The 22100-nt window shown below is 51.6% G+C and overlaps 1 protein-coding gene across 1 annotated transcript in view; it reads left to right on the forward strand.

Annotated features, from left to right (window-relative positions):
- Positions 1-2993: 2993 nt before the first annotated feature.
- Positions 2994-22100, forward strand: part of PLXNA4 (plexin A4) — a 510488-nt gene continuing 491381 nt past the window's right edge. The window contains exon 1 of the mRNA XM_058021923.1: positions 2994-3237. The gene's annotated coding sequence lies outside the window, so the exon portion shown is untranslated. The remainder of the gene's footprint in view (positions 3238-22100) is intronic.

Genomic DNA, 22100 nt, shown 5'->3' on the forward strand with positions numbered 1-22100 from the left:
GAGTGATTCCTATGTGCCACTGTGTGTGGCTCAGGTAATAATGCAAGAAATGAAAGAAAGGAGGGAACGAGCACATCAGTGAGGGAGGAACCACAGAGGGATTTAGGGAGGCTGTTGGCACCCAGGACTTCAGGGGCATTGGGGGATCTTTTGGGGCAGCAGGAGGGAAATCCGATGTGCGAGGTTGTTTGGGTGGAGAGGACAGGATTTTGCCTCATCCAGATGATGCTGAGACAGCTTTGGCGCTGCTTGGTTTTCCCCTGGAGCAGAGAACGGGGTGCCCTCTCAGTGATCTCTGCTGTGACTTAAGGGGGGAAAATACCCACCAGGGTGAGCCTGAACCCTGCTTGTCCTTGGGCCCTTTTGCTGCACAAATTCCCAGGTCAGGGGAGGTCGCTTGGGTTCTGCAGCCCCAACCCTTGCCCGCCCCCGCTGCCCGGTTCATGAGCAGGCCTATAAATAAAGTCTCATTTGTCACTCACTCCTCCATGAACCCAAACAGCACGGGCATCTATTGACTCCTGCCATTGTCTTAAGAAGCAGAAAGAGCTGGTATTAATTTCTTCCTCCCCACCAGCTCGTGGGAAGTAATCTGAGCATATCCAGATTATCCGTGTTTAGGGAACAGGTTTTAAACACGAAACCGAATTTCCTTGAGATTTTCATATGTTTTTATTAAATGGAGCTGTGAGGCAGGCTGGACACTCAATAATGCTGTAGCACTCGGAGCAGCAGTGATCTTTAGAGGTTACTAACCTGCCATTGTATCTCTCAGATTCCTGTCTGGCTCCTCCGTTGTCATTTCGCTGCGTTATTACTCTTCAGGCTTCGCATGGCATTCATTTCTCTGAATGAAAACAAATGACTCCTTGCGAGAGGTAGGAGATAAAGAATAATAAATACATTTTATGCACCACCTTAAAAAAAAAAAAAGAAGAAAAAAAAAAAAGGGCTGTGAATCCCCCATCCATCCATCCATCCATCAGGAAATGTAAACGGGAGCTCAGGCAAAACACACACACACACACAGGCGCGCGCCGGGGAGATAAAACTTGTTTTAAGGAAAACATGATATTGTTTCTAAATAAATATCTTGGAGGATGCAAATAGACAGCCCCCGGCCCCCGTGCTTTGTGGCATAAATTTAAGATAATTAAAAATACTAAGCTGGGATTAAGGCTGATTTTCTGTCAATGGCTGTGGGGAGGAGGGGGGAGTCCTGCTGTGCTTGGTGCTGCACAGCCCCTGGAGAGGAGATCCCTGCCTGTGACATCGGCTGCTGGCACCCCTTCCCCAGCACCCCCTGCCTGCCTGCCGGATGTCTGTGCCTTCTGCTGGGCAAGGGGGAGCTGCGGGGCCACTTGCAGAGTTTTCTCCTTGGCCTGAGCACGGCCAGCCCCGCTGGAAGCAGAGGAGATGTCCCCCAGCTGCTTCTCTCCTCTTTCCAGACCTCTGTGAGGAGCCCATCCTCGGGGACCCGGGGCTCCCTGGGGAGCAGCCCTGTTGGTGTCACCACCCTGAGAGCATCCCTGCCCTTCCCGCACCTGCTGCCGCCTCTGGCATCACCCGCGGGGAGGAGCGCGGCTCTCACACACGGGAATGAACTTTTGGGGTGGGCGCTGGGGGACACCAAACTCAGGTAGGAAACACCAACAGCTTCTGAAAAATCCCTTTATTCCTGCGGCTGCCGGCAGTGGGAGGCAGCCCGGGCCAGGGGAGCAGCCCGCAGCCGCTCTCCGGGATTATTGCTCACCCCAGCCGGGGGATTGATCCTCCTCAATCCTCCCCACGCCCCGCTCCCCTCCTCGCTGCCTCAGAGAGGGCAGGGAAGCAGGGAAGGCACGGAAAAGCGAAGAGAGATACCAAGCAAAGCCGGGAAAGGTTTTTTTGTTTTTTTTTTTTTTTTTTTTTTGAGGAGCAGATGGGGGCAGGCAGCGAGATGCCCTTGATTCCGTGAGTGCGTTTTGGGTTTTATTCCTTTTTTTAAAAATTTTTTCCCCTGTTTTTCGGGGAGGGCAGAGACGTTTCCCAATTAGCCCGATGGGGCTGGAGCTCCTAGGTGTCAGTAGTGAGTAGGAGCGAGGGAAGGCACCGCGGCAGGAGGAATCCAGCAGCCGGAGTTGCAGCCGGGGGAGAGCGGCGCCGCTCCCCGCCCGTCCCCAGCCCCTTCCCCAGCCCCTGCAAACTTTGGGACGACGAAAAGCGCCTTGGGGGACCCCCGTCCAGAGGCGACCTGCGCTCCTCCGCCTTCTCCCCTCTCCCGGAGGTGGGTGGGCTGGAGAAAGGAGGAGCGAGCGGCCACTCTCTCTGCAAAGCTAAAAAAAAATAATAGGAAAGAAAGAGAAGAGGGATAGAAAGGGATTTTTATTATCGCTTCAATTTTTTATTTATTATTTTTTTATTATCCCTCCCCCGAGCATTAGGCTGCGGTTGCCACAGCACTTCTACACCTCTCTCCAGCTATTCTTTTTTTTTTAATTTTTCAAATTTTTTTTTTTTTTTTCGGAAAGGGGTGTGTGCCTGTGTTTGCCAAAGAGCCTGGGTGTCCAAGCCGGCTCCGCAGCCACCATTGGAGAGAGAGAGGAGGGCTGGGGAGGAAGGAAGGGCTGGCTGGCGAGACAGCCGCAGTGCGAGCCCTCCCCGGCGGGCGGGCGGGCGGGCGGCAGAGAGGCCGCGGAGCCGGGCATGGCCCCGTAGCGCATCCCCTGCCCGCACCCCGCATCCCCTGCCCGCATCCCGCACCCCGCATCCCGCATCCCGCACCCCGCACCCCCTGCCCGGCTCCCCCCGCTGCCGGCTGGGTTAGAGGCGGAGGGGGGGAAGGGCTGGGGGAGGGAGGGAAGGAGGCAGGGGAGGGGTGATTTGGGGGGGGAGTGAAAACTGGAGCTGCGTTCTGGAGCTGCGTTTGCCCCCCCCCCCCCCCCCGCTCCGTTCTCCCCCCCCTCCTCCGCCGGCTCTGGGCGAGCCAGACACGGTTTGCCCAGTGCAGAGAGAGGGGCTCCGTGTTCCGCCTCCGTGGAGTATTTGGGATTGGAGAGAGACACACACGCGCACACACACACACACACACACACACGCACACAGAGACCATCTGCAGTGTCAATGCGGCGCCTGCTCTGAAGACTGAAGTGGGGGGAAAGGAGAGGAGAGAAATATAATATATATATATACATATATACATATATATATATATATACACACCAAAACCCACCCAAAGCAAGCCAGGAGCATTCCCAGGTAAGGAGCCCCCCACCCCCCGCCCGGGCAGCGGGAGGATGCCCCGGAGGATGCCCCGGAGGATGCCCCGGCAGGGCTGGCGGGGCTGCAGCGGGACCTGCCCTGCACACCTGGCGGCACCAAGGGAGGGGGTCTGGGAGGCGCCCCCACCGCTGCTCGCCACCCGCGGGTCCCGGGAAGGGGGTCTGGGCTGGAGGGATGGAGCGCGGGGAGCCCCGGGGAGCGCGGGCTGAGCCGGGGGCTCGGGCACGGCCCCTCCCGGCCCGCCTGGGGAGGATGCTGGGCGGGGGGCGCGGCGCGGACCCCCCTGCTGCACATCCCCGGCGCTGTCCCCCGTTCCTGATGCCCTTTTCCCCACGCACAAGGCTCAACTTTTCTGGCCGGAGGCAGCGGCTCAGCCCGCAGCCCGTCCCTCCTCACCCTCGGCATCCCCGGCTGCGGGCTCGCCTCCCCTCGGGGAGTGTTTTCCCCCCGCGATGCTCCGGAGCTCTCCTCGGGCGAGCAGCTGGAGGCATTTCCAAACTTTTGCTGCTCCCGGTGAGGTTGCGGCTGGACTGGGCTGGAGACAGAGCCCGATTCCCGGGGAGGATAACCCGGGGATGGGGACAGGGGACAGGGGCCATCCCTGGTGGTGAACACCTGAAAGGGAAGGGCAGACCCTCGTGGCTTCCCTTCCTGCAAGGTGCTGGAGAGTTTCCCTGCCCAAATCCCGGCAGCCGAGGCTGCCTCCTTTCCCTCGGTGCATGTGTGTGCGCTGCGTATCGATGCTCCGCGGTGATCAGACATATGCCCTTAAACGATGTACACCGGGAGAAGTGATCCGAACACCGAGCCGCGCGTTGTTTCGCTGGAAATCCACGTTGTTTCGCTGGAAATCTAATACTCCGGCAGCAGCCGAGTTGCTCCCAGACAAACAAACCCGCTTGCTCAGCCCCGGCAGGGCTGTTTGGGTTTGTAGCGGCTGCATGTGGCTGCTCCATCCTGAAATCCTCCTCGCGGAGCTCCATCTGCTCGCTGTGCCGGGAAGGGACGGATGAAGGGATGGATGAAGGGATGGACGAAGGGATGCGGGGGTAGGAGCCCCGGGCAGGGCTCGCCCTGATGGGAAGGAGCCGCTAGATCGCCTTGTGGCTCCGCGCCTCTCCCGCAAAACTTCCCCACCCCGCTCCGCTTCCCAGCCCTGCTCGCTGCAAACGCACCTGACAGCCCACAGCTTCCCTTCGCTGCCGGGAAAAAGAGATTTTGGGAAAAGCGAGGAGGGTCCGGTGCTCCCCGGGTTGTGGGGTGAGGGATGCTGAGAGGTTCGGTTCGGAGCGGGACCCCCGAGATGCCGGGGGATGCTCTCACGATCCGCGGGAACAATGACGGTGCCGGGGGATTTTTACAGCCCATGCAAAGTGCTGGCAGCCTTCTAGGGACTTATCTTGAGCGTGCACAGATATTTCGGAGGGTGGAAAGCGTGCTAACTTATTTTCCTCAGCTGCCCTCTGTTTCAGCCGGGTGTTGTTTGTAGAAACCCGCGAGCGGGGCACGGGGGGCTCGGGCTCGTGTGATTATTCTAATTTCTGTGATTTTAATTACGGCGTGTGCCTCCCAGCGTGGGATTAGGTGCTTCCTCCCCCCGCCTAAGCCTCTGGCTGGAGGTGCAGGGGATGCGAGCAGCGTTTCGCTTGTGTTTTTGTGCTTTTGTTGGGTTTATTTTGCCGGGGGAAGTGCGCGTTTGTTTGTTTGTTTGCTTGTTTGTGTGTGGGGGATCCTTCGCTGAGCCGGGCTTCAAGCGGTGCAACAGATGTGTGTGTTTCTCGTGTGTAGCCAGGTTTAAACACGCAACCCCAGCCCCGGCACGAAAATCTGGGCTTTTTTCCCCCTCCTTTGCCCAGACCCACCCTCGTGGGGTGTCTCCTTTCCGAAAGCATCACTCCAAGGCTGCTTCTCTCCCTGTCCCATCCCGAACGTGCGGCGCTCGGCGGTGCCGACACCACCTAAAATAAACGCCAGCCGCATGATCTAAGCGCTGTTTCTGTCCAAGACGGGTGGTTTAGATGCTCAGTCGCGGTGCTGTAGGGAAGCGTTTGCTCGAGGATCGCCGGCGCTGCTGTCAAACGCGCTGAGCGCGCCTGGGGAGGGATGCTGCGAGCCCAAAGCGACGCGCTGAACTTCTCCGCAGGGAGAGCGGATATTTGAGCATTTTCTCAGCGGATTCACCTGCCAGCAGCGCAGGGAGCAGGGAGGGGGTGGGCGAGGCTAAGCCGAGGGCTGGGCAGAGGCAGGAGAGCGGCTGGGCTGAGCCGCGCTGCCGGGAAGGCAGGAGCCGGCTGTGGCAGCTCCATCCCGGGGGGCTCAGCCTCGCCGGAGCCGCTTCCATATCAATTCCTGCACTTTCGCAGGCTGACGAGGGGGAGGAGAGATGCCGGCGCCCCTTTTGTGTTGCATCTTTTTCCTCTTAGCGCGCCGCTTTGTCTCTGCCTGCCGATGCCGAGGGGATGCGGTAAAACCGAGCAGCCGAACCGAGCTCCCGCTCGTGTGAGGAGCCCGGCAGGGTTTTACGATGCTCGGCGTTGTGCTGAGGGTTAAAGCCGTGTGGGAATCAGTTTCTTGCGAGGAAGGGAGCCCTGGGGAGGATGCTGCGGTGCTCCACGCTGCGCTGGCCTGGGGAGGTGTCAGAGGTGGGGCTGCTGCTGAGTTTTGGAGTTTGCAGCGCCAGAGTTTGGGGCTTGGCGCTGCCCGCGTGTGTTTGGGAGCGGGATGGCGTGGTGTCCTGGGGATCGTTTGGCTGCTCCTGATCTATTTATCATTTATAACCCCTCTAAAGCGGGGTCCCACATAGCTGAGACTCCCAAGTCTCGTGTGCTGCCCATGAGGGAGCTGTCCATGCGCTCCCTCCCCAGCCAGGGACGCGTTTTGTGGCTGGGGAGGTGACTGTCCCCCCCCAGCAAAGCCCTCAAACTGCTCCATGCTCTAACACAAAGCATCTGGGGAGCCTCTCTGGCTCTCTGGAAGGCTTCAGAAGGCTCTTTCTCACTCCTTCCTTCTGGCTGGAAGGGACGGCAGCTCCAGGCGCCCAAGGCAAGGAGACTTCCCGTCTGTGCAGAGAGTCCAGTGCCTTCCTGCAGGGCATCAGTGATGAGCGTGCTTCCCTGCCCGCCTGTCCTCCTCTGAAAAGTGCTTTATATCCTCAGCTTTGAGCTCTCAAGGAGCCTGTGACAAAAAGAAAAAAAGGAGGAGAAGAAGAAAAAAAAAATAAAATTACGTAGTGCTGCCCACATGTTTTTCACTCAGGCTCTGAGTGGTTTTAAAACAGAGCCGTTCACTCAATTCCTGTGGTGTGGATGGGGAAACTGAGGCACAGGGTTTAAAACATCACTATTCACTCAATTCCTGTGGTGTGGATAGGGAAACTGAGGCACGGGGTTTAAAACATCACTATTCACTCAATTCCTATGGTGTGGATGGGGAAACTGAGGCACAGGTTTTTAAAACAGAACCTTCTACTTCATTCCTGTGGTGTGGATGGGGAAACTGAGGCACAGGGTTTAAAACATAACCATCTACTCCATTCCCATGGTATGGATAGGGAAACAGAGGCACAGGTTTTTAAAACAGAACCTTCTACTCCATTCCCATGGTATAGCCGGGGAAACAGAGGCACAGGTTTTTAAAACAGAACCTTCTACTCCATTCCCATGGTATAGCCGGGGAAACTGAGGCACAGGTTTTTAAAACAGAACCTTCCACTCCATTCCTGTGGTGTGGATAGGGAAACTGAGGCACAGGGTTTTGAAACATAAACATCTACTCCATTCCTGTGTTATGCATAGGGAAACTGAGGCACAGGTTTTAAATATAACCATTCACTCCATTTCCATGGTATGGATAGGGAAACTGAGGCACAGGGTTTTAAACAAAACCATCACTCAATTCTTGTGGTGGGGTTAGGGAAACTGAGGCAAGGTTTTTAAAACAGAGCCATTCACTCAATTCCCATGGTATGGATGGTGAAACTGAGGCACGGGGTTTAAAACATAATCATTCACTCAATTTCTGAGCAATTGGAAACCGAGGCACAGGGTTTTAAAACAGAACCATCCGCTCATTTCCTGAGTGATTGGGAAACTGAGGCACGGAGAGGCAAACAGCTCAGCCCACATTTATTGATGAGGAATTCTCACTCACCAGCCTGAAATGCAAACTGAGCCCCCAGTGGGACTTTGATGAGAGCAGGGATTGGTGCCCTGCTGTCCAGTCCGTGCTTCAACAGCCAGGAGCAGCCCTTGGACACAACAGGACGTTTCCAGGATTGAATTTTTTCCAGTTAAAATGGCAAATGGGTGCTTTGAAGTGAGAAAGAATCATGGAATTACAGAACAGTTTGGGTTGGAAGGGACTCTAAAGATCACCTAGTTCCAATACCTTGCCATGGGCAGAGACAAGCAAACATTTCAGGTTAGAGAACTGGCCTGGGAGCAGCTGTGCTTTCATGGATCTCAATCCCAGTGCCTTTAAAATTTGCTGCAAAATGTTTTTAATCACCTTTGGGGATGGAGACATCACTGCAAAAATGACCTGCTGAGTTCCCCAGAGCCTGTGTGGTGATTCTCTGTGTCTGGCATTATCCCTTGGGGGCTTTTTTTGACTCATCCCAAAGAACAGTCTGGGTTTTTCTGTTGGTGAATGATCTCTGTGAGTTTGCCTCATCCTTGAGGGGCTGAGCAGCCACCCAGGTTAGAGGTGCCAGCTCTGTGTCCCCTGTGTCATGTGGCTCTGCCCTGAACCCTTTCCTTGGTAAAAACCTCTGTGAGCCCTCAGAGATGCTCCGAAGGCCCTGAACAGTGGTTTGAAAACCCAGCTGAAAACCCCACTTCATTTTAGACACCTGTAGCCCTCCAGTTGATGTGAACATTGTCAGGGACGTGCTCCCTTCCAAGGGGATTCCTGCAGCCCTGGAGGAAGCCAACTTTTTGCTGAAATATGATGTTCCCCACTGTTCCTACCTCAAATACCAATGCTTGTAGAAGACACCAAGCTCTCAGGGGCTGAAGCCCTGGGGGAGAGCAGTGACTGGGTTCAAACCCCCATCCCTGGCTCTGACCTCACCTGGAATCACTGCAGAGAGGGAGATAGATCATTTGCAGGCTCTGTGACTTGCTTTTACACCAGGCTTTGCTGCTGAGAGGGTTTTCCTCCCTTTAAAAAAGCATTTTTTAAATGCTTCATGCAGTGAAACAGGAATCCAGGCCCAAAAGTGAAGTGGCTGAGACTCCCAGGCATCTTTTGCATGGGGATAAATAAAAAGTCCTGCTGAGCGTGGCAGGATTTGCACTTGTGACCCAAAAGGGGGATGTGGGACCTCTGATTCTCCTGCTTCTCATGCCTGATCCCTGAGTTTCCTTCCACCTCTGTTATCCCCACACTGATCTGCTGGGACTTTCCCACCCAGCCATTGGAAATAAATAAATTTATGGGATTTGCCAGGACGAAAGTGTGGCTCTGATGCAGATCATACAGGTTAGCTTTCCACTACAGGCATTTGCACGATCTAAACCCACTCATTTCCCCCTCCTCTGCTCTCCTGCAAGGGCCAGAGGGACGAATCTTGATCCTTGAGCCAAATGAACATAAATGTTTGTGAAATGAGGCTCCACGACCTCTGTGTGTTTCTCCTGGAGCTAAAACACTCCATGAGGGAGGAAAGGTGAGGTTGGTGAAAATGTTTATTCCCAGTAGTGTTTTCCTGGGAAACAGTGAGGTGATGCTGGCCTGGTGACCACCTGTAGATGGTTAATATTTCTACATTTGCTGTTTTTTTCTGAATGAGGAGCTCACACTTGCTGCCAGCAGCCCCCTGATGCTCATTCATGCCGAGCCTCGCTGGGGACCGGCCGGGCATTCCACTGCTTGGTGATTTCTAGAGTTATAGGGATCAGGAGGATGAATTAGCAGTAAATTGCAGCCTGGATGGCTTCATCCTCAGCAGTGACAGGGTTTAAATTAAAAATATCTTGCTGGGATGAAGCACCACTAAGTCAAGCTCTGGTGTTGTGTCAGTCTGGGTGAGAGCTCAGCCCCGGTGGAGCAGGAGCACCAGGAGCCCTCACATCGATTCCCAGCTGAAATGGGAAATTGCCACTTTGTTTCTCCCATCAAATGTTCCTCCTTTCCTCTCCTTTTTTGCCTCTTTCCCCAGCTGGAGGGAGGATGGCCAGGCTGGGAAGGTGGGGGGAGCTTTGCGGATTCGCTGCACGCGCGTGTGGCCCTGTTTGACTTGGTTAGAGCATATTTGATTGTGAAAAGGGATTTATTTGTTTTTTGTGACAGGGGATTTGTCTATAATGTAGTGCTGGAAAGAAAACTCATTTAGAGACTAAGGAGGTGTATCCTGTTACAATTGCCTATTGATGGAATAGCAAGTGCTTGGTGTGCTACACAGCTTCATTTTACTTTAGGGAAACTTCTCCTGGGCTGCCAAAGGGAGACCTGGCTTTGATGGAGAGCTGTCCCACAGCCCTCAGGGGCTTCTTTGGCTTTCTGTTTCCCCATCTATCAAATGGGGGAGGTCTCCTAGAAGTCATTGTCCCTTCAGCCACCACCTAATTCTTCCTTTGCTCTAATGATCTTTAAAAATGACTCATTTTTTGTGAAGGGAGTAAAACCCCAGGGGGGGCCTTGTTGGGAACTCACTCAGCAGCTGAGGAATGGCATCATGTCCATGGATAATTGTCCCTAATGGGCACTGTCCCACCACCTTCTTCTGCTGGCTGGGGAGAGGCTTTCAGAGGTGCTGAGGGACAGCAGGTTCTGTGTTCAAGGCAAAGGCTCTGCCAGGGAGAGGAGGTGAGCTGGGAATACAACCACACCAATTGTGGAGCCATTCAAAATCTTGGGTTTTTCTTAAATGGACAATCTGGGGAAGAAAATCCACAGCCAAATTAGGGTGGGCATGTGTGCCTTAGGAAAAATGAGTTTTGGGGCTGTTTTGGAAAACTCCTGCTTTGAAAAAATGAGTTTTTTGGGCAGTTTTGGGAAACTCGTTCAACTTGTCAGGGTTTTGGTGTAAATTTCTGGGTCTTGCTAAAAGCAGAGCAACACGTGGAGTTTGTAAGCTGTTCTCCTGAGTTGTGTGAGTGTTGAGGGGTATTTGCACGGATAATTTTGGGTGTTTCCTCCTTTTGGTTGTGCCTCACCCTTTGCACTCTCCCCTTTCCTGCTGGCTGGGCAGTGAGTGGGGCTGTCCCCTGTCACAGCCTCCTTTCCTTCCATCCCCTCTGGATCCCAGCAGTGATTTGGGGGGTTTAATCACCTCAGTACCCAGTGCTTTTGAGCTTCCTGCCCCCATCCCTCCTTGGATCCCAGCAGGGATTTGGAGATTGCAATGACCTCAATACCTGGTGCTTTTGAGACTCCGCACCCCAATCACCACTTGGATCTCAGCAGTGATTTGGGGGATTGCAATGACATCAGTTTTTGAGACTTCCTACCCCATCCCTCCTTGGATCCCAGGAATGATTTGGGGATTGTAATGACATCAGTACCTGGGGTTTTGAGACTCCATACCCCCATGCCTCCTTGCAACCCAGGAATGATTTGAGGGGTTACTATGGCCTCAACAGGTTCTTTTGAGACTTCCTACCCCATTCCTCCTTGGATCCCAGCAATGACATCAGTATTATATTAAATATCAGTATATATTAAATACCTGGTGTTTTTGAGACTCCACACCCCAGTCACTGCTTGGATCCCAGGAGTGATTTGGGGATTGCAATAACATCAGTTCCTGGTGCTTTTTAGACTTCCTACTCCATCCCTCCTTGGATCCCAGAAATGACATTAGTACCTGATATTTTTGAGACTTCATACCCCATCCTTCCTTGGATCCCAGAAATGACCCCAATACCTGGTGTTTTTGAGACTCCATACCCAAATCCCTGCTTGGATCCCAGGAGTGATTTGGGGATTGCAATGACATCAGTACCTGATGCTTTTGAGATTTCCTACCCCATCCCTCCTTGGATCCCAGGAGTGATTTTGGGGGCTGCAATGACCCCAATACCTGGTGTTTTTGAGGCTCCACACCCCAGTCACTGCTTGGATCCCAGGAGTGATTTGGGGGATTGCAATGACCCCAATACCTGGTGTTTTTGAGACTCCATACCCAAATCCCTGCTTGGGATCCCAGGAGTGATTTGGGGATTGCAATAACATCAGTTCCTGGTGCTTTTGAGACTTCCTACTCCATCCCTCCTTGGATCCCAGAAATGACATTAGTACCTGATATTTTTGAGACTTCATACCCCGTCCTTCCTTGGATCCCAGGAGTGATTTGGAGGATTGCAACGACCTCAGTATCCAGTGTTTTTGAGGCTTCATACCCCATCCCTCCTTGGATCCCAGCAGTGATTTGGGGTGCTGTAATGACATCTGTACCTGATGTTTTTGAGACTCCACACCCCAATCGATGCTTGGATCCCAGGAGTGATCTGGGGATTGTAATGACCTCAGTACCTGATATTTTTGAGACTCCATACCCCATCCCTCCTTGGATCCCAGAAGTGATTTGGGGGATTGCAATGACATTAGTACCTGATATTTTTGAGACTTCATACCCCATCCTTCCTTGGATCCCAGAAATGACCCCAATACCTGGTGTTTTTGAGACTCCATACCCAAATCCCTGCTTGGATCCCAGGAGTGATTTGGGGATTGCAATGACATCAGTTCCTGGTGCTTTTGAGATTTCCTACCCCATCCCTCCTTGGATCCCAGGAGTGATTTGGGGGATTGCAATGACCCCAATACCTGGTGTTTTTGAGACTCCATACTCAAATCCCTGCTTGGGATCCCAGGAGTGATTTGGGGATTGCAATAACATCAGTTCCTGGTGCTTTTGAGACTTCCTACTCCATCCCTCCTTGGATCCCAGAAATGACATTAGTACCTGATATTTTTGAGACTTCATACCCCATCCTTCCTTGGATCCCAGGAGTGATTTGGAGGGTTGCAATGACCTCAGTATCCAGTGTTTTTGAGGCTTCATACCCCATCCCTCCTTGGATCACAGCAGTGATTTGGGGTGCTGTAATGACATCTGTACCTCATGTTTTTGAGACTCCACACCCCAATCGATGCTTGGATCCCAGGAGTGATTTGGGGATTGTAATGACCTCAGTACCTGATATTTTTGAGACTCCCTACCCCATCCCTCCTTGGATCCCAGCAGTGATTTTGGGGGCTGCAATGACCCCAATACCTGGTGTTTTTGAGACTCCACACCCCAGTCACTGCTTAGATCCCAGGAGTGATTTGGGGGATTGCAATAACCTCAGTACCTGATATTTTTAAGACTCCCTACCCCATCCCTCCTTGGATCCCAGCAGTGATTTTGGGGGTTACAATGACCTCAGTCCCCAGTATTTTTGAGCCTCATACCCCCATCCCTCCTTGGATCCCAGGAATGATTTAAGGATTTCAGTGACATCAGTACTTGGTGTTTTTGAGACTCCACACCCCAATCACTGCTTGGATCCCTGACTGCTCCTCTCCAGCTCATCCCCACAGCTTCCCCAGGGAGGGCAGTGCTCAGGGACAGCCTGGAGGGGCACTTCTTGCTCTAAGTCCATCTGTGCCACCACTGAAGCCCCCTCTGGGAGGGCAGCTGCCTCCTCACCCTGAAGACGGCGGGATGAGCTCCGAGTTCTCTCCTGTGCTGAGCTGCTATGGTGATGAGTTGCTATAGAAACACATATTTAGCATTATTATTTATTATTGAAAGGTGCTTCTTTCCATGCCTTAAAGGCAGGGTTGTGCCCAGCAGACCCCAGTGGTGGCTGTGGGGACACTGCCCACCCTGTCCATGTGGGAAGGGGGGGTTAAGCTTCCTGGGAATGCAGGTTTATCCACGCTGGAGGCAGGGAACCGTGCTGTGCTGGCCCAGCAGGCTGATCTGGTTAAACAAATCCCCCAGTTTGTTCCTGTCACAGGTCCCTTCCCTCCTCAGATCCCTCCTTTGGAGGGGGATTTCAGTGTTGTAATGAGCTTACTCATCTCCAGACTGGTAAATCTCGTGTCACCACTCGGGGTGCATCAAGTTCTGGGACAATGTCTGCTCACCCAGCACAAATCTGCATTCGCAGCTCCTCGTGGGCATTGCCTGGTGAATACCTGCTCTTATCTCTGCCTCTGCTGCTCCTCAATGTGTGCTGGAGTCTGCAAGTCCCTCCTCTGATGCTCCTGTGCTGGGGTCCTGCTCTGCTGAGCCCCCCTGGGCCTGCAAGGGGCCAAGAAGAGCAAGCCCTGCTCAGGGCATGGCTCTGCCTGCCCTCCCCATCACTGCCCAGTGCCCATGGGTGGGATGGATCCTGCTTTGGTGGCTCTTGCCCCCCAGGAATGTGTGCAGGGGGTAGGAGCAGCAGGGACCCCGTTTATCCAGCACATCCCTGGGTTTTGGGGACGCTCAGGAGGTGCAAGAGGGACGCAAAGGGCTCTCCTGCATTCTCAGGGATTCCCAGCTTCCCTTCAAGCTGGCAGTGCTGCAGAGGTGGCTCTGAAGGAAACCTCCCTGCTGCTGTCCTTGCCAGCCTGGCAGCCCTGAGGATGCTGCACGGGGGCGGCTCAGTGGGGACAGGAGGTGCTGCCAGGATGGAGGGGTGTCCAGGGGCACGGGGAGGAGTGGGGCTGCCTTCCCTCTCTGGCTGGGGCTTGGCTTGCAGCAGGGATTAGCTGTGCAGTTCTTTCTTGTTCCTTGGGAATTGCCTAGTGGGGAAAAAAAAAAGAAAAGAAAAAGAAAGAGAAAGAAAAGGAAAGAGAAAAGGAAAACAACACAGCTTTTCTGGATGCTGAATGAACAACTGGGAGGTGAAGTTCTGGAGCAGCTGCAGGGGGTGGCTCAGCCCCTCCTCACACACAGGTGCTCCAGCTGCAGGTGGAGATGGGCTGGGGAGGGATGCAGGAATGGCTGGACCACTGCAGGATGCTGGGGAGGCAGAGAGAGAGCTGGGCTTGGGGGAATCTCTGCTGCTGCTGCTGCTGCTTGCAGGGTGAGTTCCCCGAATGCCTGCAGGTCTCCACCTTTGGCAGCCTTTGAGGAAACAAAGGGAGGCTCTTGAAAGCACCCCCTCAGGCAGGAATAAAACACCTTCCTTTGCAGAGCCCTCTCCCTGCTTGAAGTCGTTCCCTTTGGGCTTTGCATTTTCCTTCTTGGAAGCTCTGCTCCCTGCAGGGAAGAGAAAAAAAAAATAAAAATTCCTGGGGTGAAGGAGCAGGGCTGAGGGGGATGGGGGCTGTTCCTGGAAATGGAGGAAGGGATAAAGGGGTCCAGTGGAGGGGTCTAGGGGTGAATGGAGACCCCAGGGTCACATCCAGCCTGGCTCTGTTGTAGGGATGGTTGGGAGCATCCTGAGGGGTGGGGATGCTCCTGCACATCCCAACCCCTTCTGGTGATGAAAGGCAGCAGAGTGGGGTTTCTCTGGCTATGGGAAATGAGAGCTTGCTGTGTCCTGGTTGGGTCACCTTTGTCCATGTGGGTCTAGAGGGTTTGAGTTTGCTTCTACCACCCCTTTTTTCCACTCTGAGCTGCACCAGCTGCTTGCATGTGTGATTTGGAGAGGTCATCCAAGTGGTGGAATGGATTTGGGGCTGATTGGGGAATCCCTGTGGGTCCCACCAGCCCTGAGACCATCCAGTGTCAGGTCTGTCTCCAAAAGCCCGCTGAGGGTGGAGTCATTTTGGCCACTTCTGCATCCTTGGGCTTTCCCCTGCTGCTCTCCGAGGCCACTCCCAGAGATCAGGAGCTGCTCACCTGGGCCAGGAGGCACCTTGGAGCTGCACCCTCTGCCTGGGTGAGGGATGGAGAAGGGAGGAGAGCCATGGCAGGAGCTGGGGACCTAAACCAGCACCCCTTAGAGCCACTCAGGAGGGATTTTCCCCCTCCTTTAGGAAGGAGTTGCTCCTTTAGCGAGGCAAACATTCATGGGGATGGCCCTGAATGAAAGCACCGACTTTTAGGACAAATTTCTCTCTGCATAATATCTCAAAGAAAGCAAAGAGAGGAAACAGCAAGCAGGCCTAATTAGGTAAGTATTCCCCATTAGGAAGGGGAAGGAGCTATCAAGTCGATTTCCATTTCCTCCTTGTTTTACATGCCTGATTGTTCCGCCTCTCCAGGAGGCGGTGTGTGAAGTAGGTCTCTCCTTAGCTTGGAGAAGTAAATAATCAGGACACCACCAGCTCCTGAAGCTCTTCCCAAAGCTTTCCAAATCTGGGCTGAGCTGAGGATTTTTAGCATCTTCACCAGCCTTCCAGGAGCTCCTCAGCATCCATGAGACCTGGCAGGGACTCATTTCCCCGTTTCATGCTGAGAACCAAGCTGGGCAGCAGAAACTGAATATCCCTGCAGATATTTCTCCCTGATTGACCTGTTCTGGGTGGAATTTCTGGAATTTCCTGGCTGCTTCCCAGTATAAACCTGGGTGCGAGCACATGGAGGTGCATGGGGAAATGAGATTGGGATCAGCACCCAGTCCAGCCCTACCTGAGCCCAGCGTGTCCCCATGACGTCCCCATGTCCTCCAAAGCTGCTCTGATTGGGATCAGCCCCTAAAATCCCACCCAGACTACCCCTACCTGAGCCCAGTGTGTCCCCATGATGTCCCCATGTCCTCCAAAGCTGCTCTGATTGGGATCAGCCCCTAAAATCCAACCCGGCCCACCTCTACTTGAACCCAGCATGTCCCCATGATGTCCCCAGTGTCCCCACGTTGTCCCCACGTCCTCCTGGCCGTGCACCCCAATCTGCTCTCCTGGCTGTGCTCTCTGCTGCCTCTCAGCACAACACATTGCAGCGTGGGCTGCAATTATGGAGCCATCAACGGGTTCTTGTGACACATTTTGGCGAGCCTGGGGACGCTTTGTGAGCACCAGGCTGCGAGGGAAGCTCTCTCCTCCCCCCTTGTGCTGCCTCCCCCTGCTCCAGAGCCTGTAAGTGGTGTTATTAAAGGCTGTCATTGGCACAGTCAATGGCTGACACAAGGCAGCCCTCAGACTTTGACTCATCACACACACACACACTTTGCAATGCATGAGCCACAAAAAAAGCCCATTTCTCACCAGCATCACCCTTTCCCCAGCTGCTTGGGCCCTTTTTCTGCATTCATTTCAGAGAAGAAGCCTTGATTGTCCTGCAGTGTGAGCAAGGGATGGGAGTTGCATCATGCTGCCTGCACGTTTCCCAGCTCTCTCATTATCTTTTGCTGGAAGTTGTGATGCCTTTTTTTTTTTTTTTTTTTTTTTTTTTTTTTTTTTTTTTTTTCCCTAAATACAACTCCATATATATAGATATATATGTGTGTGTGTGTATGTTTTATACATACACATAAAAATACACATTTATATGCACATTGCTACACACAAATGCAAACTGCACATGCTTTGGAAATGCCAATCTGTTCACCCTGCACTTTTCACAGATCACTGCCAATTTTCCCTCACAGTTCAGGAAAGGTTCTGCAGGTCCAGATTTTTGGAGAAGGAAGAGCAGCCTTGCTGCAATAGCTGGAGTTAGGAGGGATTTAGGCAAAAAAAAGAAAAAAAAATTACTTTTTCCTGCAGCATCCTTAGATCAGATGCTGGTGGCAGAGAGATGTTTTCCAGCTGGTAGGCAGGAGAGGAAAGAAAGAAAAGAGTTTGAGTTTTTCCTCCACCACAGAACTGGGAATAAATAGAGCAAATTTGGATAAACCTTTGTGTCTGGGCATGCGCTCCAGTTGGGCTTGGCCGCCTCAGTGCTTTTCAGAAGGTGCTGGTCCAGGCCCTGCTGGTGACAAAGGACTCTCTGAGGGGCTCTCAGGGGTAGGGGATGACTGTGAGCATTTCTCCTCCTTCCCAATGGCTCAGCTGGACCCTGGCCACGAGCACTCAAGTGGGGCAGCACGAGGTGCCACGAGCCTGGAGGAGATCCCAAGCAGATTGGAGCTCCGTGACAATCTGCTTTTCTGCTTTCCAGTCCTTGGCTGTGCACGGACACGTGCAGAGGTCTCCCTGCCTCCTGCTGGGTGATGCACAGGGCTCTTGGAGCCACCTTTCCCTCACTCTCAGCCCTGCTGGCCATTCAGGCTGCTGCCCTGCTCTGCTGCCCTGCTCTGCCTCCCCTCCTTTGGGGATTTGTGTGGGAGGATAATTCTGAGGCTGCTCCAGTACTTGTACAAGGATATGGGAAAAGTGACTCTGAGATGCTTGTGATGCCTCAGGGTTTGGATTTTATATTTTTCACATTCTGTGCTGCTTTAGTGTGTGGGTCTGAGCTTCACATTCAGGGATGGTGAGCTGTGTGCACAGAGCAGGGAGACAAAACAATTCCTGCTCCAGCTGGGCACCAAGGACAAATGCCCCAAATCTCAGCCCAGGAGCACAAACCCCGTGGGCTGGAGAGAGAAAAACAAGCAGGGTGGGACTGCCTGGGCTAAAGCTGCAATGGGACAATGAACTGCAAGGTGCAAATGGAGCAGAGCTGATCCCAGGGAGAGACCCCGGCAGCGCTCGTGCATTTTGGGGCCATTTTGGTTCATCTTGGGTGCAGCCCTGGCTGGGCTCTGCTGCTGCCCAAGGTGCAGCCATGCAGGAGATCCTGTGAATGAATCCCTGCTTTATTTAATTCTGCCCAGCCTCTGTTCTGGGTCAGCCTTCTCAAGGCATCATCTGAAGCCTTTTCACTCAGTGATTTGCCTCTTGGTATCACTTGGTTGTTGTCTTCTCTCCTGCCTTGCCTCTCCCTTCCCGGGAACACAGGCAGCAGAATCAGCTTTATTTTATAAAAAGCCAAAAACAAAAAGGTCTCCAGGTGCAGGGCTGTTGTCACCTGTGTGTCCTGCACTGCTCTCTGCACTTCTCTCACCACCCATCATCAGCCTCTCCCAAGGTCTCTCTGTCGCTGGCTCAGACAGAAGGTTTTACAGTACTGCCTCTTCTCAAGCACAGGAATAAAATAATCCCTTCTTCAGCTCAAGGAGCAGCTTTTAAACTGGTTCCTGCTGCTGCTGAGGCAGGAGGGGCCCAGCCCAGCCCCTGGCAATGCTGGGGGTGGATGGATGGATGGAGGATGTGTGTGTTGGGCTCCCCACGCAGAGGAAGGAATCAAATATCTGCCCTATCTCAAATGCCATGCCGGGCTCCTCTGGGACAGAGTTATTGGTGAGGAGGAAGCTGACCTTCTCCTGTGTTTATGAACTGAATCTGTGGTTCACTTTGGGTTTGATTTTCCTCCCCCCTTCCCTCCTGTTACAGAGTGCAGTACTCCATTTCAAAGGAAATAACATTTTCTTCATTTTCTCCTTTGCTGGGATTTTTTTAAAGTGCTGCTCAAGATGAACAGGATTTTTTGCCCTCAGTCTTCCATGCTTTACCCTTGGCTTGTCACCCTGGAAGGGGATGTTGCTTGCCCATGTTTTTGGGGCAGCAGGGATATTCCCCTGTTACAGCTGTTGAGAGTGCACAAATTCTCCTGGAGCTGGGAAAACACAGAATTATTTTAGTCGTCAGACCCCAGCAAGTCTGAAAATTAAAAATTCTCCTTATTTCCCTCAGTGCCACATGGATCTGTCCTTCTTCCTCCTGGCTGACTTATCTCCAGCCTTCCCTGGCACAGCTTTTGCTGCAAATCCTCTCCTGCAAGGGCTGGACTTGAGCATCCTCAGAGCAGCAAGTCCTTCGGAGCCCCATTTCCTTTTCCTTCTGCTTCTACCTGTGGAGAGCAGATTTTAGGAAGCTCAAGAGCTCTGTCTCTCCTGTGCACAGGTCCCTTGGAGATATTTGAAGGCACTTTCCTGAAGTTCACATGTGACTTTTGAAAACCTTGGCCATTCATGTATATATAAATAATATATATATATAAAATATCTGTTCTCTCTTCCCTCCTGTTTTCTTTCTCTGTCAGGAATCCAGCTGTGCAACATGTGGCACTTGTAGGGCTTGGAAGGCAGGAAGATCAAGCAAACACAGAGCTTTCAGCAAGAAGAGATAAATTTCCAGCATAAATTCAAGCCACGTAGGCCCAGTCTGTTTTAGTTTTAAAGCCCTGCTGGTAGTGATGTGTGGGAGCTGTAGATATAAAGCCAGGGAGAGAAGAAGAGTTTATTTGTATTATTTCTGGCACCTTGGTAGAAAGAAAACCCCAGCTTTGAGTTCGTGGGGCTTGGCACAATGTTTGTCTGCATGGTCTGGAGCAGCAAACTGCCTGTTGAGCTCTGCCTTCGTGCCTGGCTGGAAGGCAGAGGGAAAAAAGGGAATTATCTGCCCTGGCTGTTGTAACTGGAAGAGGAAAGTGCAGGATTTGTGGGGGTGTGTGGGATGCAGATGGCCCCAGAGGAGAAATATCTTGTTATTAATAACCCTTGGAATTGTGATAGCAATTTCCCACCTGTGTGGAAACGCCGCCGCCGTTTTTATCTCAGCACAGGAGCTGGGGGCTCCCTGCTCAGGCAGCTGCTGGGGTTTCCTATTTACTGTGGAGACAGAGGGCAGGATTTGGGGTGTCGAGCCCTGATCATAAATTGGCCCCAGAGTAGAAATATCTTGTTATTAATAACCCTTGGAACTGTGATAGCAATTTCCCACCTGGGTGGAAACGCTGCTGTGGTTTTTATCCCAGAGGTCTGGCAGGAGCACAGCTGGGAGCTGGGGGCACCCTGCTCAGCAGCTGCTGAGGTTTCCTATTTTCTGCAGAGACACAGGGCAGGATTTGGGGTGTTGAGCCCTGATCATAAATTGGTCCCAGAGTAGAAATATCTTGTTATTAATAACCCTTGGAATTGTGATAGCAATTTCCCACCTGGGTGGAAACGCCGCCGCCGTTTTTATCTCAGCACAGGAGCTGGGGGCTCCCTGCTCAGGCAGCTGCTGGGGTTTCCTATTTTCTGCAAAGACAGAGGACAGGGCAGGATTTGGGGTGTTGAGCCCTTTTCACAAATTGGCTGCAGGGTGTGGTATTTTCTGAGACCCCTGATGAAGGCAGGAATGATGAATCTGACTCCATGCTCTCAGAAGGCTGATTTATTATTTTATGATGCTATATTATATTAAAGAATACTAAACTAAACCATACTAAAGAATACAGAAAGGATACTTACAGAAGGCGAAAAAGATAATAATGAAAACTCGTGACTCTTTCCAGAGTCCTGACACAGCTTGGCCCTGATTGGCCAAAGAGTCAAAACAATCCACAGCAAAATCCAATGAAACAATCGCCTGTTGGATAAGCAGCAAAACACAGGAGAAGCAAATGAGATAAGAATTGTTTTCCTTTTTCTCTGAGGCTTCTCAGCTTCCCAGGAGAAGAATCCTGGGCAAGGGGATTTTTCAGAAGATGTGACAGTGACAGCAGGGCTTTGGTGCTGTGCTGCTGGGGGTGTTTGCTGACCCTGACCTGGCAAAGTCACTCTGGCTTGGGAGCTGCTCTGTGGGCTGCTGCTTCTTCAGAGCATCACTGAATAGTTTAGGTGGGAAGGGATCTTAAAATTCTACTTCCAGCTGCCCTCAGGGGTGCCTTCTATCCCAGGGTGCTCCATCCAACCTGGCCTTGGACACTCCCAGGGATGGAGCAGCCACAGCTTCTCTGGTTACCCTGTGCCAGGGCCTCACCACCCTCACAGGGAACAATTTCTTCCAAATATCCAATCTAAACTTGCTCTCTTCCAATTTAAAGCCTTGTTCTATTTATTTTTTTTCCAAAAATCTTTTTTCCCCCCTATTTACTACTATATTTTTTGCTTTACTAAGGTAAAAATATAAATAAACCCAGAGGTGACCCCTGGATGCAATCCCCAGCTCTAACATTAGTGTGTTAGTCTACTATGCTTAATTTTAGAAAAAAAAACCTAAGTAGTTTTGGAAGAATTTTTATTTTTACAGGATTTTCTTGGTCACAAAGAGATGCTGTGCTCATGCTTGACTGGAATGTTTAGGATCTTATATGTTTACATTTTTTTATGTTTCATTTGTGGAGTTACAGTAGTATGATGACAAATTCTATATCTTAAGATATAGACAGGTGACAAATTCTATATCTTCAGATATAGAATATCTAAGACAAATCTTATGAATGAAAATAAGAAATCTTGAAAATCTTATGATGAAATGAAGATAAAACATCTATATCTTATCTTTCCCAATAAGATAAAAAGCACAACAGCACCCAGCACAAAACATGCTGATTTCGGCCTAATGCCAGCACTAACAACCCAGACTTCATTTCCATCTCTTTCCCTCTGCCTGTTTCCTCTAATCCAGACTTCATCTCCATCCCTCTGCCTTTTTCCTCTCATCCAAACTAAAACATTACAGGCTCTAACTCGAGTCAAGGGCAAAATTCAGCCCAGCTGAATTTAAATTTATGTTTACAATTTTTATGTTTACATTTTTATGTTTACATTTTTATGTTTCATTTGTGGAGTTACAGTAGTATGGTGACAAATTCTATATCTAAAGATATAGCATATCTAAGACAAATCTTATGAATTAAGAAAGGGCAAAATTCAGCCCAGCTGAATTTACATTTATGTTTACAATTTTTATGTTTACATTTTTATGTTTACATTTCTATGTTTACATTTCTATGTTTACATTTTTTATGTTTCATTTGTGGAGTTACAGTAGTATGGTGACAAATTCTATCTCTTAAGATATAGACATGTGACAAATTCTGTTTTCAGCCTAATGCCAGCACTAACGACCCAGACTTCATTTCCATCCCTCTTTCCCTCTGCCTTTTTCCTCTAATCCAGACTTCATCTCCATCCCTCTTTCCCTCTGCCTTTTTCCTCTGGTCCAAACTAAAACATTACAGGCTCTAACTCGAGTCAAGGGCAAAATTCAGCCCATCC

The sequence above is a fragment of the Melospiza georgiana genome, chromosome 4 (genome assembly GCF_028018845.1).
Source record: "Melospiza georgiana isolate bMelGeo1 chromosome 4, bMelGeo1.pri, whole genome shotgun sequence".
Classification (NCBI taxonomy): Eukaryota; Metazoa; Chordata; class Aves; order Passeriformes; family Passerellidae; genus Melospiza; species Melospiza georgiana.